The sequence below is a fragment of the Erpetoichthys calabaricus genome, chromosome 5, assembly GCF_900747795.2.
Source record: "Erpetoichthys calabaricus chromosome 5, fErpCal1.3, whole genome shotgun sequence".
In the NCBI taxonomy this organism is placed as follows: Eukaryota; Metazoa; Chordata; class Cladistia; order Polypteriformes; family Polypteridae; genus Erpetoichthys; species Erpetoichthys calabaricus.
This window is the reverse complement of record NC_041398.2, coordinates 129,416,530-129,428,967: the sequence shown is the minus strand read 5'-3', so window position 1 is coordinate 129,428,967 and position 12,438 is coordinate 129,416,530. Positions and strand designations below refer to the sequence as shown.

Below are 12,438 nucleotides of genomic sequence, written 5' to 3'. Positions count from 1 at the left end.
CAAAGCTCTTGTACTCTTTTAAATATGCTGTAGGCCTGTAGCTTCACTGTGATCTTTCAATATATCCATTAGTTTCAGATTTGCTCACGAACACCTACATAAGCAAATTTGCAGCTCTGACATTGGTTTGGACATAAAGGACTTTGAATAATGAGGGTAAGCTGAAGTATTTATTTAAAAAGACTTGGAAATGATAATGCAGTTTCCACTGAAATTTCAAAATAAATAATTATTATGTGTTTTTTTTTTTTTTTTCAAATGCCTTCACCTCTACATTTTTATGTGACTACGTTTTCTTTTAGAATAAGCAAAATGGCTCTTTACTAAAAATGTTTAATATTTTCAAATGACTCTTGCTGTTACTGTAAGAATAATTCATATTTTATATGGTCTTAGGCTGAAAGTTGGGGTAGTAGTTAGCTGTTAGGAATCAAAGTTTTTTGTGTGTCCCTTATTATAGATCATTTGACATTTCTCTAACCCGAAGAAAAAAATGTACATATGTGTGTCATATTAATTACTTTAGGATAAATATAAATATTTTTGCTGTTTAACTTTAAGTGTATCACATTGGTATTTTGTAGCTTTGGTGTTTTGTTAGTGGGTTGTAAGGATGTGTAGCACTGTTGCTAAGGGCTGCCTCCCAAGAGGCACTACGTGTGACCTCATGATACTCTACTTTATAATCCTGTGCATTTCTCCATACAGTGTCCAAGGTTACAGATTAAAGCCTCAAACAATCCTGTGCTCACAGTGTTTCAAGATTTCTGTTTAGCTACTCATAGTATACCATTTCTCAGCTTAGCATCTTTGTTCTAGTGACAACTCGTCCTTTGATTAATGGCTTTTGACAATTCATATTTTGATTTTACTCACAGTTTTGCACCCTACTTTTAAATACTGATTCTTGTCACATTTTCTCAAACAGACACACACCTCCTGGTCTGTTTTAACATCATCCTTGCAGTTGCTTGCATGGAATTCAGGGTGGTTCTCTGGAACTGAAAAGCAGGTGGACTGGGTCTATGCTGTAGTCGTGCCAAGCCACTTTGAATACTCATGACTGACATAACATTAGCACTATGCTGCCTCATAGTTCCAAGAGAGTGGGTCTGGCATGTCACTGTATATGTGGAATGTTATGTGAATGGAATTGCATGCTCCCTCTGTATCTATGAGTTTTTATCCTATACTTTGGTTTTCCTATTACATTCCAAACATGTGTAGGTGACTCTAAATTGGCTTTTTATGTGTGAGTGTCCTGTCATGCACTAGTGCCTTAGTTCACTGCCATCTTCTCAGCATTGGCAAGATGGGTTCTCACCTACCATGGCCTAACATTTGTATTAAGCAGATGAATGACAGGCCTCCCCATCTATGTCAAAACTGCCAACAACGTTTCCACCCATGATGTGCCTCAATACCTCCACCACAGCTGTTTGCTCCCGAAGCCTTCTCACCTATCCCACAGGTAAGTGCACTTTTTATAACTAACATATACAAAAATTAAGCCACACTAGGTAGTTATAACCTTGTTTCTCCAGTGATACAGCCAATCAAACCAGGACAGTAGTTTTGGTACCAGCAGAAGCCTTTAATAAGGATTTAAAAGCTGCAAGAAGGGAGAAAGAGAGAGAAAGAAGAAGAAGAAACAGCCACAAAGAAGGAAAGAGTACTGCTGGCTGATCACTGTTAGGGAGGTTCACACTAAGAGAGGTGGCCACCTCTAATGCCTACTAGTAAAGAACAGGAGCTCCTCAGCAATGGACCCTGTGAGATGAAATGCAGACATACCCACCCACCTTGCCAGCCTCTATACATTCTACTGTCACTACTGTTAAACTTTTTGTATTTCTCTGTACTCCATCTAAACCCTATGGATTACATGTAAATTGTTATACTAATATAATTGATATAGATTTGTTGGATGATTTGCATTAGCCTATTACTATTACTTGTGTATTATCTGTTTATTGTGTTATGTTTCTTATTCATTTTTTTTATAACCAAGGGATTCAACAATTACTTAGGGGATTGTTTGTTAAGGGGTGGGAAAAAATATGGTGAGGGTGTCACCCTTCTTTTCAGGCCTTACCACATCCTGTTTAAGTTGGTGAAGTGTAGTAGGTCACCCTTCGTAGATGACATTCATTACAAAATGAAGAACTGAGTATTACTAATCTGTTCCAGTTCATGAATCACTTAGATGATATTTGTATTAGGCAATGTCACACAGTGGTTAAGGCTTTGGACTTCAAACTTTGAGGTTGTGGGTTCAAATCTCACCCTGTGTGATCCTGAGCAACTCACTTCACCTGTATATGCTTCAATTGGAAAAAGAAAAGAAATGTAACCAATTGTAATTCCATGTAAGTCGCTTTGGATAAATAAGTCAGCTAAATAAATAAATGTAAATTTTTAGAATAGAAGACTATGCAATTTAAGAATTACCTGATGTGGAAGAATGAATTCCATAGAATAAAAGAACAAGCTCTGCTATCAGCAAGTGTTGGCTTTTGATTAAGTAATTGGTTTTTAACATAAAGGACCAAACTAGAAGAGCCATAGCAGATTTCTGTTCAGGTGATCTGCAGAAGAGGGAGAAGAAAGGTTAGTGCATTTGGTCAATCCCTGTCCTTGTTTTCTGTCCTCAGTTAAGCTCTTAACCTGCCTCATATATATACTGCATATAATATATAAAATCCAATGTCTGTCTGTCTCTATGTCTGTCCACTTTTCACAAGAGAACTACTTAATGGATTTAGATAGGGTTTTTTTCTATAATGTGCATTGAATATTCTGGTTGATTTTGTGACTTCTCTCATTGGGCTATATATTATAGTTCGCCTGCCGTACCAATTTATTTGCGCGAATCTGAGAAACATGCAGCAGGCCAAGAGGAGGGGGGCAGGGCCCTTCTCACTCACGCGCCAGCCTCAGGGAGTATCTTACATCCAGTTAGCTAGCAAAGAGAGAACCACTTAACGGATTTAGATCGGGTTTTTTCTATAATTTGCTTGAACATTTTGGTTGATTTTGCGACTTCTCTCATTGTGCTAAGAATTATAGTTCGCTTACAGGAGCAAATTTGCGCTAATCCGAGACAGAGGCTGTGGGCCAAGGGAAGGGGAAAGTGTGACGTCAGGAGTGGCGAGCTGGGCAGGGCCCTCCTCACTGTCCTGTTTCACTACTACATGGGCGGAGCCATGGGGGGGGAGGCAGCTTGTATATATGTATATACTGTATATAAACTTAGCTGTTGTTCTGGGTTAAAACCAGTATGTGGAAATCTCATTGTAACCAAGGTGTCCCTTTAGTGTTATATCCATCCATCCATTTTCCAACCCGCTGAATCCGAACATAGGGTCACGGGGGTCTGCTGGAGCCAATCCCAGCCAACACAGGGCACAAGGCAGGAAACAATCCTGGGCAGGGTGCCAACCCACCGCAGGACACACACAAACACACCCACACTAGGGCCAATTTAGAATCACCAATCCACCTAACCTGCATGTTTGTGGACTGTGGGAGGAAACCGGAGCCCCCGGAGGAAACCCACGCAGACACGGGGAGAACATGCAAACTCCACGCAGGGAGGACCCGGGAATCGAACCCAGGTCCCCAGATCTCTTTAGTGTTATATTTCAGTGTTTAGTCAATACTAACTATATATATATATTAGTATATATATATATTGCACATATAAGGGGAAGTATTGGGGGTAAGGGGGGGTAGTAGTAGATGAGGTGGACAGTTGTTTACGTTGTTTCTGTTTCTATAGAACTGAGGATCACATACAGTAAGAAGCCTGATGTCACTTCTGCTCTGTCTCTTTTGGACTTGAAGAGTAAAGCTCTGCTCCGACCAGCAGGGTCGCATCATTTGACTTGTAGAACTGCCAGAGAGACAATGATGTTCCTGCAGCTGTTCTCTTTTGAAATTTGTGGTGCCACCACTGCTTATTTTCAGTAATACAAATCAACCTGTCATCAAAATTAAAAAGGGTCTCTCAATTGAAGACCCAGTTCTTTTCACATTGTTTTGTCTTTCATTTACAGTGGCGTAATTGGCAAGATTTCTACTGGCAGAGATGATGGAGCCAGTGAACTTGCTGACCATGGTTGACAGCCTACAGCAACTCACAAACCAGCAAAGTGAAAAGGTATTGTTGTTTAACTGTTTTTTCATCCTCTGTGTTTGTAAGCAATGGTAAATGGACATGCCCTTAGATGTCTACTACTAAAGTCAGGTTGCATGCATGTTTTAATTAGCCATAACTAGCCCAATATTAATAGTTTACTAATACTGAAACCAACAAACCTGCCTGTGATGTGCTTTATTGTCAATGAGAGTTTCAGTATAGGATGATTTGTCACTGCCAGCTGTTGGGGACCCCGTCCTGGGGCTGGATTCAAAAGGAAACCACCACTCCAAGGGGACTGTGAAAGTGGTGCCTGTTAACAATCCTTTGCTAGATCTAGACATAGAATATAGGCGGCTCCTTCTCTGCTTAAATTCACCAAAGCAAAAATAAAATGTCAGAATTTAATTGTGTTTGACCACTTACCAAGACTATATAGAGGGGATGTGATTTATAGCCGATAGTGTTCCTTCACAGCTGGCTTGAAACATTTGTGCATTTTAAAATGCTGTTTATTAAACTTTCACTCTCTTGGAAGTAAAGCTGTTTGGGTAAACGATATTATATTAAGTATAAAATCTGATTTGTGTCTTCTTACTGACACCTGGCTTAGTAAATCTGACACTGTTCTCCTAGCTGAGGCATCACCAAATGGATACACATTCCTTCATAAATCTAGACATACTAGTTGAGGAGGTGGCCTTGGAATAATGTTTTGTGACAAAATGCCAAATGCTTCTAAAAATGTAGGGGAATTCACATCCTTTGAGGCACTCATTTTAAATGTTAAAACAGATTCCAGCACAATTGTAGTGCTAGTCTACAGACCACCAGGGCCATATTCATTGTTCATGACTGAATATGGCAACCTTTTATCTGAATTGGCAATAAATTACCATTATGTAGTGTTGATGGGGGATTTTAATGTACACACTGATGTTGAAGATGATAATTTTAGCAAATGTTTTAATTATTTGTTAAATTCAGTAGGCTTCTGTCAGATTGTCAATGACCCAACTCATAATCGTAACCACACATTAGATTTACATATAACTTATTACAGAGTTGAAATGCAAAATTTAAATATTATTCCATTAAATTAAGTTATTTCTGATCACTACTTAATTATGCTTGATTTGGTTCTGCCCATACCAATACATTCACAGACTAAAAGATTATAGATATAGATTGTAAGTTTGTTTCAAAATGTATATATATTTTGAGTAAATCTAGTGTAATTGTGCAAAACAATTTTGATCAGCTAACATCAAATTATAAATATGACCTTGAGAGATGCTTTGGATACAGCGGCTCCCCTTAAAACAAAAGTGATCAAAGCACATAGAAACTCACCCTGATTTAATGAGAGCACTCAAGCTCTTAAGTTAGAGTGTCAAAAACTGGAGTGTAGATGGAGAACAATAAAGCTACACGGCAAACTGCATGGACAGACAGTGTTAATAAATATAAAAAAACTCTCTTTAAAGCTCGCTCAGACTACTGTTCTAAAATAATAGATAACAACAAAAATAATCCTCACGTATTGTTTAGGACAGTGGCTAATTTAACAAATGGAATTCAGATCTACACTGGAAAATACTAACAGACATTTGCAGTACAGACTTCATGAACTTCTTTAATGAGAAAATCAGAAGTATAACATCCCAGATCTCAGCATCACAGTGCAAACTGCATGCTAGCTTGGCACACCCGGTGTCACCTTGTGTTCAGCACTTTACAAATTTTACTCCTGTAACAGAACAAATAAGTCTTAACTTTAATTTCTTAAATAAAATCTACTACTTGTTCTCTAGATCCAGTGCCAGTAAAACTAGTGAAAAGCACAATGGATGTTCTTGCAACAGCTATTCTTAGCATTATCAATAGCTCAATACCTGCAGTACCTGATGCACTAAAAGTGTCAGTCATGAAAACATTACTTAAAAAGTCAGACCTAGACCCACATATACTTAATAATTATAGCCTGTGAGACCCGGGTCCGAACACCACCAGACAGACACCAACAATTTATAAAAGCACACGTTTATTTTCCTAAAGAAAGTTCCCACAACTCACAGTGCTCCCGCACCAATCACCCTCCTTACGGGCCTCTCTTTCAGTCTCCGTGGGCCGCCTTTCCTCTCCTCACGGGAGCTTCGTCCTGTTCCTGCTCCTGACTGTACCTCCCTGATTGTAGGGAGGCGGCCTCTTTTATTTCCACCTGGATGTGCTCCAGGTGCTTGATGGCATTCCTGGAAGGCCCTTCCTCCACCTTCCCAGGTGTGGCAGAAGTGTCAAACTCCCGGGCTCCACGACGCTTGTGGCTCCCCCTGGCGGTGGCCAAAGGCCCCAGTGGGCTTGAGCCTCCTTGCTTGTTCCCCGTGGTCCCCTCAACATCCAGGGCGGTTCCCCCCTCATGGCCCGGGGGATGTATAAGCCACCTCCCGGTCCTTCCAGGTGTCCCAACTGGGTCTGACCCCCAGCCTCCTGTGACAAGCCCCATTTCAAATTTACTCTTTCTCCTTTAAAATACTTGAAAAAGTAGTCGCAGTGCAGCTTCACTCTCGCCGTACACATCAAATTTATTTGAAAAATTCCAGTCTGGCTTCTGCACTGGTTATTGTACAGAATTGGCACTAACACATGTTGGTAACGACATTCTGATGTTCTTTGATGAAAGAAATTCCTCTGTAACTATGTTGTTAGACTTAAGCACAGCATTTGACACCAATGACCATTCTATTAAACTAAACATAGTCTGGAAAATGACATTGGGCTGACAGGCAATGTCCTTGCCTGGCTTAGTTCTTATTTATCAAATTGATTCCAGTATGTACAGAAATGTGCCGACAGTACTCCATCATTATACACAGAAGTGAGATATGGTGTCCCACAGGGTTCAGTACTGGGACTTTTATTATTTTCACTTTAAATGCTTCCACTGGGATCTATCATTAGAAAACATAATGGTAATTTTCCAGTTGGTCCTTACTTAGGTGTATTATTGAGGTAAAGGAGTGGACGGATGACAACTACTTGTCTTTGAATACAGACAAAACAAAAATGTTAATTATTGGAAGAAATGATGCGGGTCACAGCACTATTTTGTCATTATTTAACTCAGAATCACCATTACTTTTACTGAATCAGCCGGCAGTCTAGGCGTTATTTTTGACACTAGCATGTCATTTAAAGCGGATATTACAAAACTGTCCAAAACATGTTTTTTCCATCTTAAAAATGTTGCTAAATGAAAGCATTTTCAAAATATTCTGGATGCTATGAAATTAATTCATGCATTTATATCTAGTGGGATTGACTACTGCAATAAGGTGTTCATTAGCTGCTGAAATTGTACTTTATGCATCTTTCAGTTAAATAATTATTATAAGAATAAGAAAACATAAACACATAACTCCAGTTCTTAAATCCTTACACTGGCTCCCGGTTATGTTTAGGGCTAATTTCAAAATCCTCCTTTTAACATATAAAGCCTTAAATAGCCAAGGTCCAGTTATCTGAACTTATCATTACTTGCAAACCAGAGCACACTTTAAGATCTCAAGATGCTGGTCTGCTTATGATTCCAAGGATTAATAAAATAACTGTGGGAGGTCAAACTTTTAGTTGTAGGGCCGCAAAGCTGTAGAATGGTCTGCCTACTATTATAAGAGGTGCCCTTTCAGTCTCAGTTTTCAAAATCTAGGCTTAAGACTCTTTACTTCAGTTTAGCATATTCTGAGTAGAGCTGCTGATTAGCTGTGCATATTGCATCTCTGTTGTTAGTCATTAGCACTAAAACATAAGTGATATGATATTTATAAACTATTACACTTGCCTACTCTGTTTCTCTTCTTGGTATTCACATGTGTCACTTGGTGCCACTGCCCTACTGCCAAGTGATTTGCCTGTCAATGGAAAAATCATCTTTGATAAAGAAGCACTAGAATCATTGTGTAGAAGGGGCCTTTCATCAGACTGGCCAGCCCAGCACTGACTCAGCTGTGTAATGGTCAGTAGTGGGGAGGCAGCTTGATGGCAGAGGTCTCTAAGACTCTGAACAAATCTGTATGCTCATATCTGATAGCTCTGTATTTAGTGAGTGACATAATTTATTCTTGCATTTTGCTTTGTAGTTTATACTATTACTATTTTACTACTGTATTGTATTCCTGGATTGGCAATGACAGATTGGCCATCTAGCTCTGTGAAGAGGATTACTTGTGTTCTGTTTGTGTGTTGTATTATTTTCATTTTTTGACACCCATTGCACGCCCAACCTATGTGGAAAGAAGTCTCTCTCTGAATTACCTTTCCCAAGATTTCTTCCATTTTTTTCCCCTACAAGAGTATTTTTTATTTCTTTTTTGGGGAGTTTTTTTCTTGTCTTCTTAGGGAGTCAAGGCTGGGGTGCTGTCAAAAAACAAGGCCTCTTGAAGCCCATTGCGGCACTCCTTGTATGATTTTGGGCCATACAAGAAATAAGTTGTTGTTGTTGTTGTTGTACCAAAGCCAGAGAGCTGCTGGTGTTTTCGTAACAACTTCCAATGATGCAACCAAGTTTCCCAATTCAATGCCTTACCCGTGCTCAAAGGTTAACAATCTTATTGAGAAACTTGGTAACACTCCCTTCCCTAATTAACAATAGACATGGCTACTGGCAGACTTCCTTGTCTACTCTGACCAGGGTAAAAATAAGCTTGGTAACTCTTGTGGATACTAGCAATATTGCATTCTTCTTTTTGGGCTCCATGGCACACCAGTGATGTTCCAGTGTTTGATAGACAGACTACTGAAGTCACTCACATAGCCAATAATACTGCCTATTGTAATCTATTCCAGCACCTGGGAAGAACACTCACGTCACCTAGAGGAAATAGTTATGTGCTGTAAACAAGCTGGCATGCATATTAATCTGAAGAAATGCTATGTCAGGCTAGTGAAAGCAAAATATCTGGAATATATGTTAGGTCAAAGACAGGTAGAGCCTCAATTGTCCAAAATTGCTGCAATACAAAACCACAAACTAAAAGGCAAACACAAGCTCTCTTAGCATTAACAGGCTATTATCAAAGGTTTGTACCCTCTTTTCTGAAAGAACTTCTCCTTTAAACTAACTAACAATAAAACAGTCTTGTGGGGTAGAGTTCTAAAGCTGAACATACATTTTGTGACCTTAAGAAAATCCTAAACTCTGCCAGTGTTTTGATCTCTCTTGACTTTTTTGTTGTCTTTTTATCTTCTAGACAGATGTATCTGAAACTAGCCTTTGTGCTATGTAAGTCAGATCATTGAAGGATTCAGAACACCCTATCTTGGACCAAGAGCCAAGTGGTGGAAAGAGAGGCCGTAGCTACCAAATGGACTATCACCCAACTGAGATGCTACATTTTGAGGCCAAAAGTTCACCTTTGTTACTGGCCATGCCACCTTGCAATGTATGACTTCTCAGAAATAATGAAACCCCAAGTCCCCTATTGGTTTTTGGTCTTTTAGTCTTATTAATATAGGGTTGAATGCTGGAAAAAGCATTCTTTATGCCAACATGGATGCTCTTTCTTGACTCTAGGACCTCACAACTGGGTCTGATCTTGTCATTATTGTTGCACACACAAACTTGTACCATCTTCAGTGTACAGCAGGATAGTATTGGGAAGTCGAATGGTTGTTCACACTAATGCCATTTTCAGCTCTGCCTCTGGCTCCATCCCTCCTGCTTTTTGAGTGTAGTTCTGCATGAAGGAACTAGAATATTGGTCATCTTCAATAATTCATCAAGATTAAACAGGGTCTCTAGGTTGGAGCTATAACTGCTTTTATGTTTTTTTGCCATTCATTTACTGTATACATTGTATATGTACTTCGGTAATGGATAAATCAGGTAAACTGATTTCTATTTTCAATTACATATTTTAGTACATTTTTGTTAATCATGCCACTAGAGAGTGTCAAAATGTCACATGTTGGTTGGACAGTCAACAGTACTGCAAGGTTAGTTTTTTTTTTTTTTTTTTTAATTTTATTTATTAATTTTATTGTACTCATTCCATACAAATACATTAATTTATAACAAAAAAGAATTGAAGACAAATCAAACCCCACCCTTGAGAAGGAGAGCTTAGCCGAAGGAGAATTGCTTAGGGCTTTTTAATAAGGCAACAATAAACAAAAGAAAGGAAAAAAAAAAAATGGAGAAGGGAAATAAATGCGGTAATAGTTATTTCTCTTATTCTAAAATAATATTGATTAGATCCTGCCAGGTTTTGAAAAAATTCTGTACAAATCCTCTAACTGAGAATTTGATTTTTTCCAATTTCAAATAATATAAAACATCGGTTTCCCACTGACTTATCAGAGGAGAATTAGGATTCTTCCAATTTAACAGAATAAGTCTGCGTGCCAATAGTGTAGTGAATGCAATCACCGTTTGCTTGTCCTTCTCCACTTCAAGTCCGTCTGGAAGAACACCGAGCACAGATGTTAATGGGTTAGGAGGGATTGTGACCCCAAGGCTGTCTGAAAGGCACTTAAAAATTTTGGTCCAAAATGATGTTAGTTTGGTGCAGGCCCAGAACATGTGACCCAGTGAGGCAGGAGCTTGGTTGCAGCGTTCGCAGGTTGGATCTTGCCCTGGAAACATTTTGGACAGTTTTAAGCGAGACAGATGAGCTCGATATATAAAAGGTTAGTTTTTGATACTGAAGAGTTAAAATAGTGGGGCCAATTGCTCATTTCATTAAAATGACAAAAGTAACTGCAGTCAGATATGCAATACGGATTAACCAGGTAATTTGTAAAGTGGACAAAAAATAGTGTCTTTAAAGTTAAGCAATACAAGATCTGAGAAGGTATGTTAAAGGATGCAAGATTGTTATTGTTTTTGTTTGGCACTGCTATGTGTTGAGCAGATGCAGAGAACACCAATGTTTCTACATCCAGTATTCTTATTCATAAAAAGGATTCCATCAGCCTATCACAATATTACCAAACTGCTTGTTTATTGGGTAAAAAGCCCAGAACCCCTTTCTTAAATAGCTAGAAGTTTAAACTTTCCATATCCCCATATTATTACATCAAGGTGAACATGACTTGTTTGTATTTTATAGAGCTACATTTCGAATGGTGATGCGGTATTTTATTTTTTCTTAGAAAACTAGAGCTCTAATTGTGCTTTAAACTGACATCAGAAACCTTCTTTTTTACAATTGCTCCAAGCTCTTCTGCATGCCCGATTCTGCACAAAGCAGATGGCAGTAGACTTGTCTGTTCTATGGTGTAGAGTGAAGCCTGACACCTTGAGAGCAATAGCAAATTCTTATAATATTACAAAGTGACGGTACCAAGCTACAGCCCAAACTCATACCTCACCTCTTTCATTGATTCTTTCTTTTGTCACTGTATGTTTCATTGTACATCCCTTTTTTAATTTATTACACGTTACCATTACCACCCTAATACCAGTACAAAGTGTATCCATACACCATCTGATTTAGGGCAGTGCCTTTCCTGTGGAATGGCTCTCTTTCAGCCACATATATTTTTATTTACCTTATTTCTGCTCTAGTTTGTTTTTAATTTTAAATTGTCTTTCAATATCTTAATATACTCCTGTTGTAAAAACTAGTGCTAAAATAAGCTAAATGCTGATTTCTGTTTTCCATATTATCCTGCCATTGTTGCAGTGCTTGTGTGCTAATAGCTCTTTCAACATTACAAGCCTAGAACAATGGTGCTAGAGTACTCCATTATATGACATTATGGTTTACATTCTCCAGGCAGTGCTTAATTAATGATGATTAAAATTACCAATAAATAGAACTTTTTGGATTATAACACATAGTTTTATCATTTTCAATCAACAAGACTTAATAAAAGCATAACATAAAGAAAACAATGTCAACTTGAGCCACAGATTGTGGAATTCGGCTTAGTTACTTGTAATTTTGCAAAAAAGAACCAAATAATTAGCTGCCTACATGTAAATCTGATCATGTATGATAAAGCTGACTTATACAGTACTGTATATGCTAAATACATTAATGGAAGCAGAAGGGAACACTTCATGCATTTAACTTTCAAATGTGTTTTAAAACCTTTGCAATGAAAATGCATTGTGTTTAACACTGCAATATACATTGTAAAGCCCACAACAGTAACATTAAAAGTGTAATGCCAATCAAGTTTAATCCATTGCCCCTGCCCATAACAATTTACACTTGAGGAAAACTACATTTGAAAGAATGTTCAAAGGGTTAACTTGCCTTCATTTGACGTAAAATTACAACCTTTCATGACTA

General features: G+C 38.3%; 1 long non-coding RNA gene across 1 annotated transcript; it reads left to right on the top strand.

The window, feature by feature from the left end:
• The first annotated feature begins 1,354 nt into the window (after positions 1-1,354).
• LOC114652659 (uncharacterized) lies at positions 1,355-12,153 on the top strand. Its single transcript, XR_003716411.2, has 4 exons — positions 1,355-1,471; positions 4,059-4,162; positions 9,388-10,132; positions 10,826-12,153. It is a non-coding gene; the product is annotated as an uncharacterized LOC114652659 (long non-coding RNA).
• Positions 12,154-12,438: the final 285 nt, after the last annotated feature.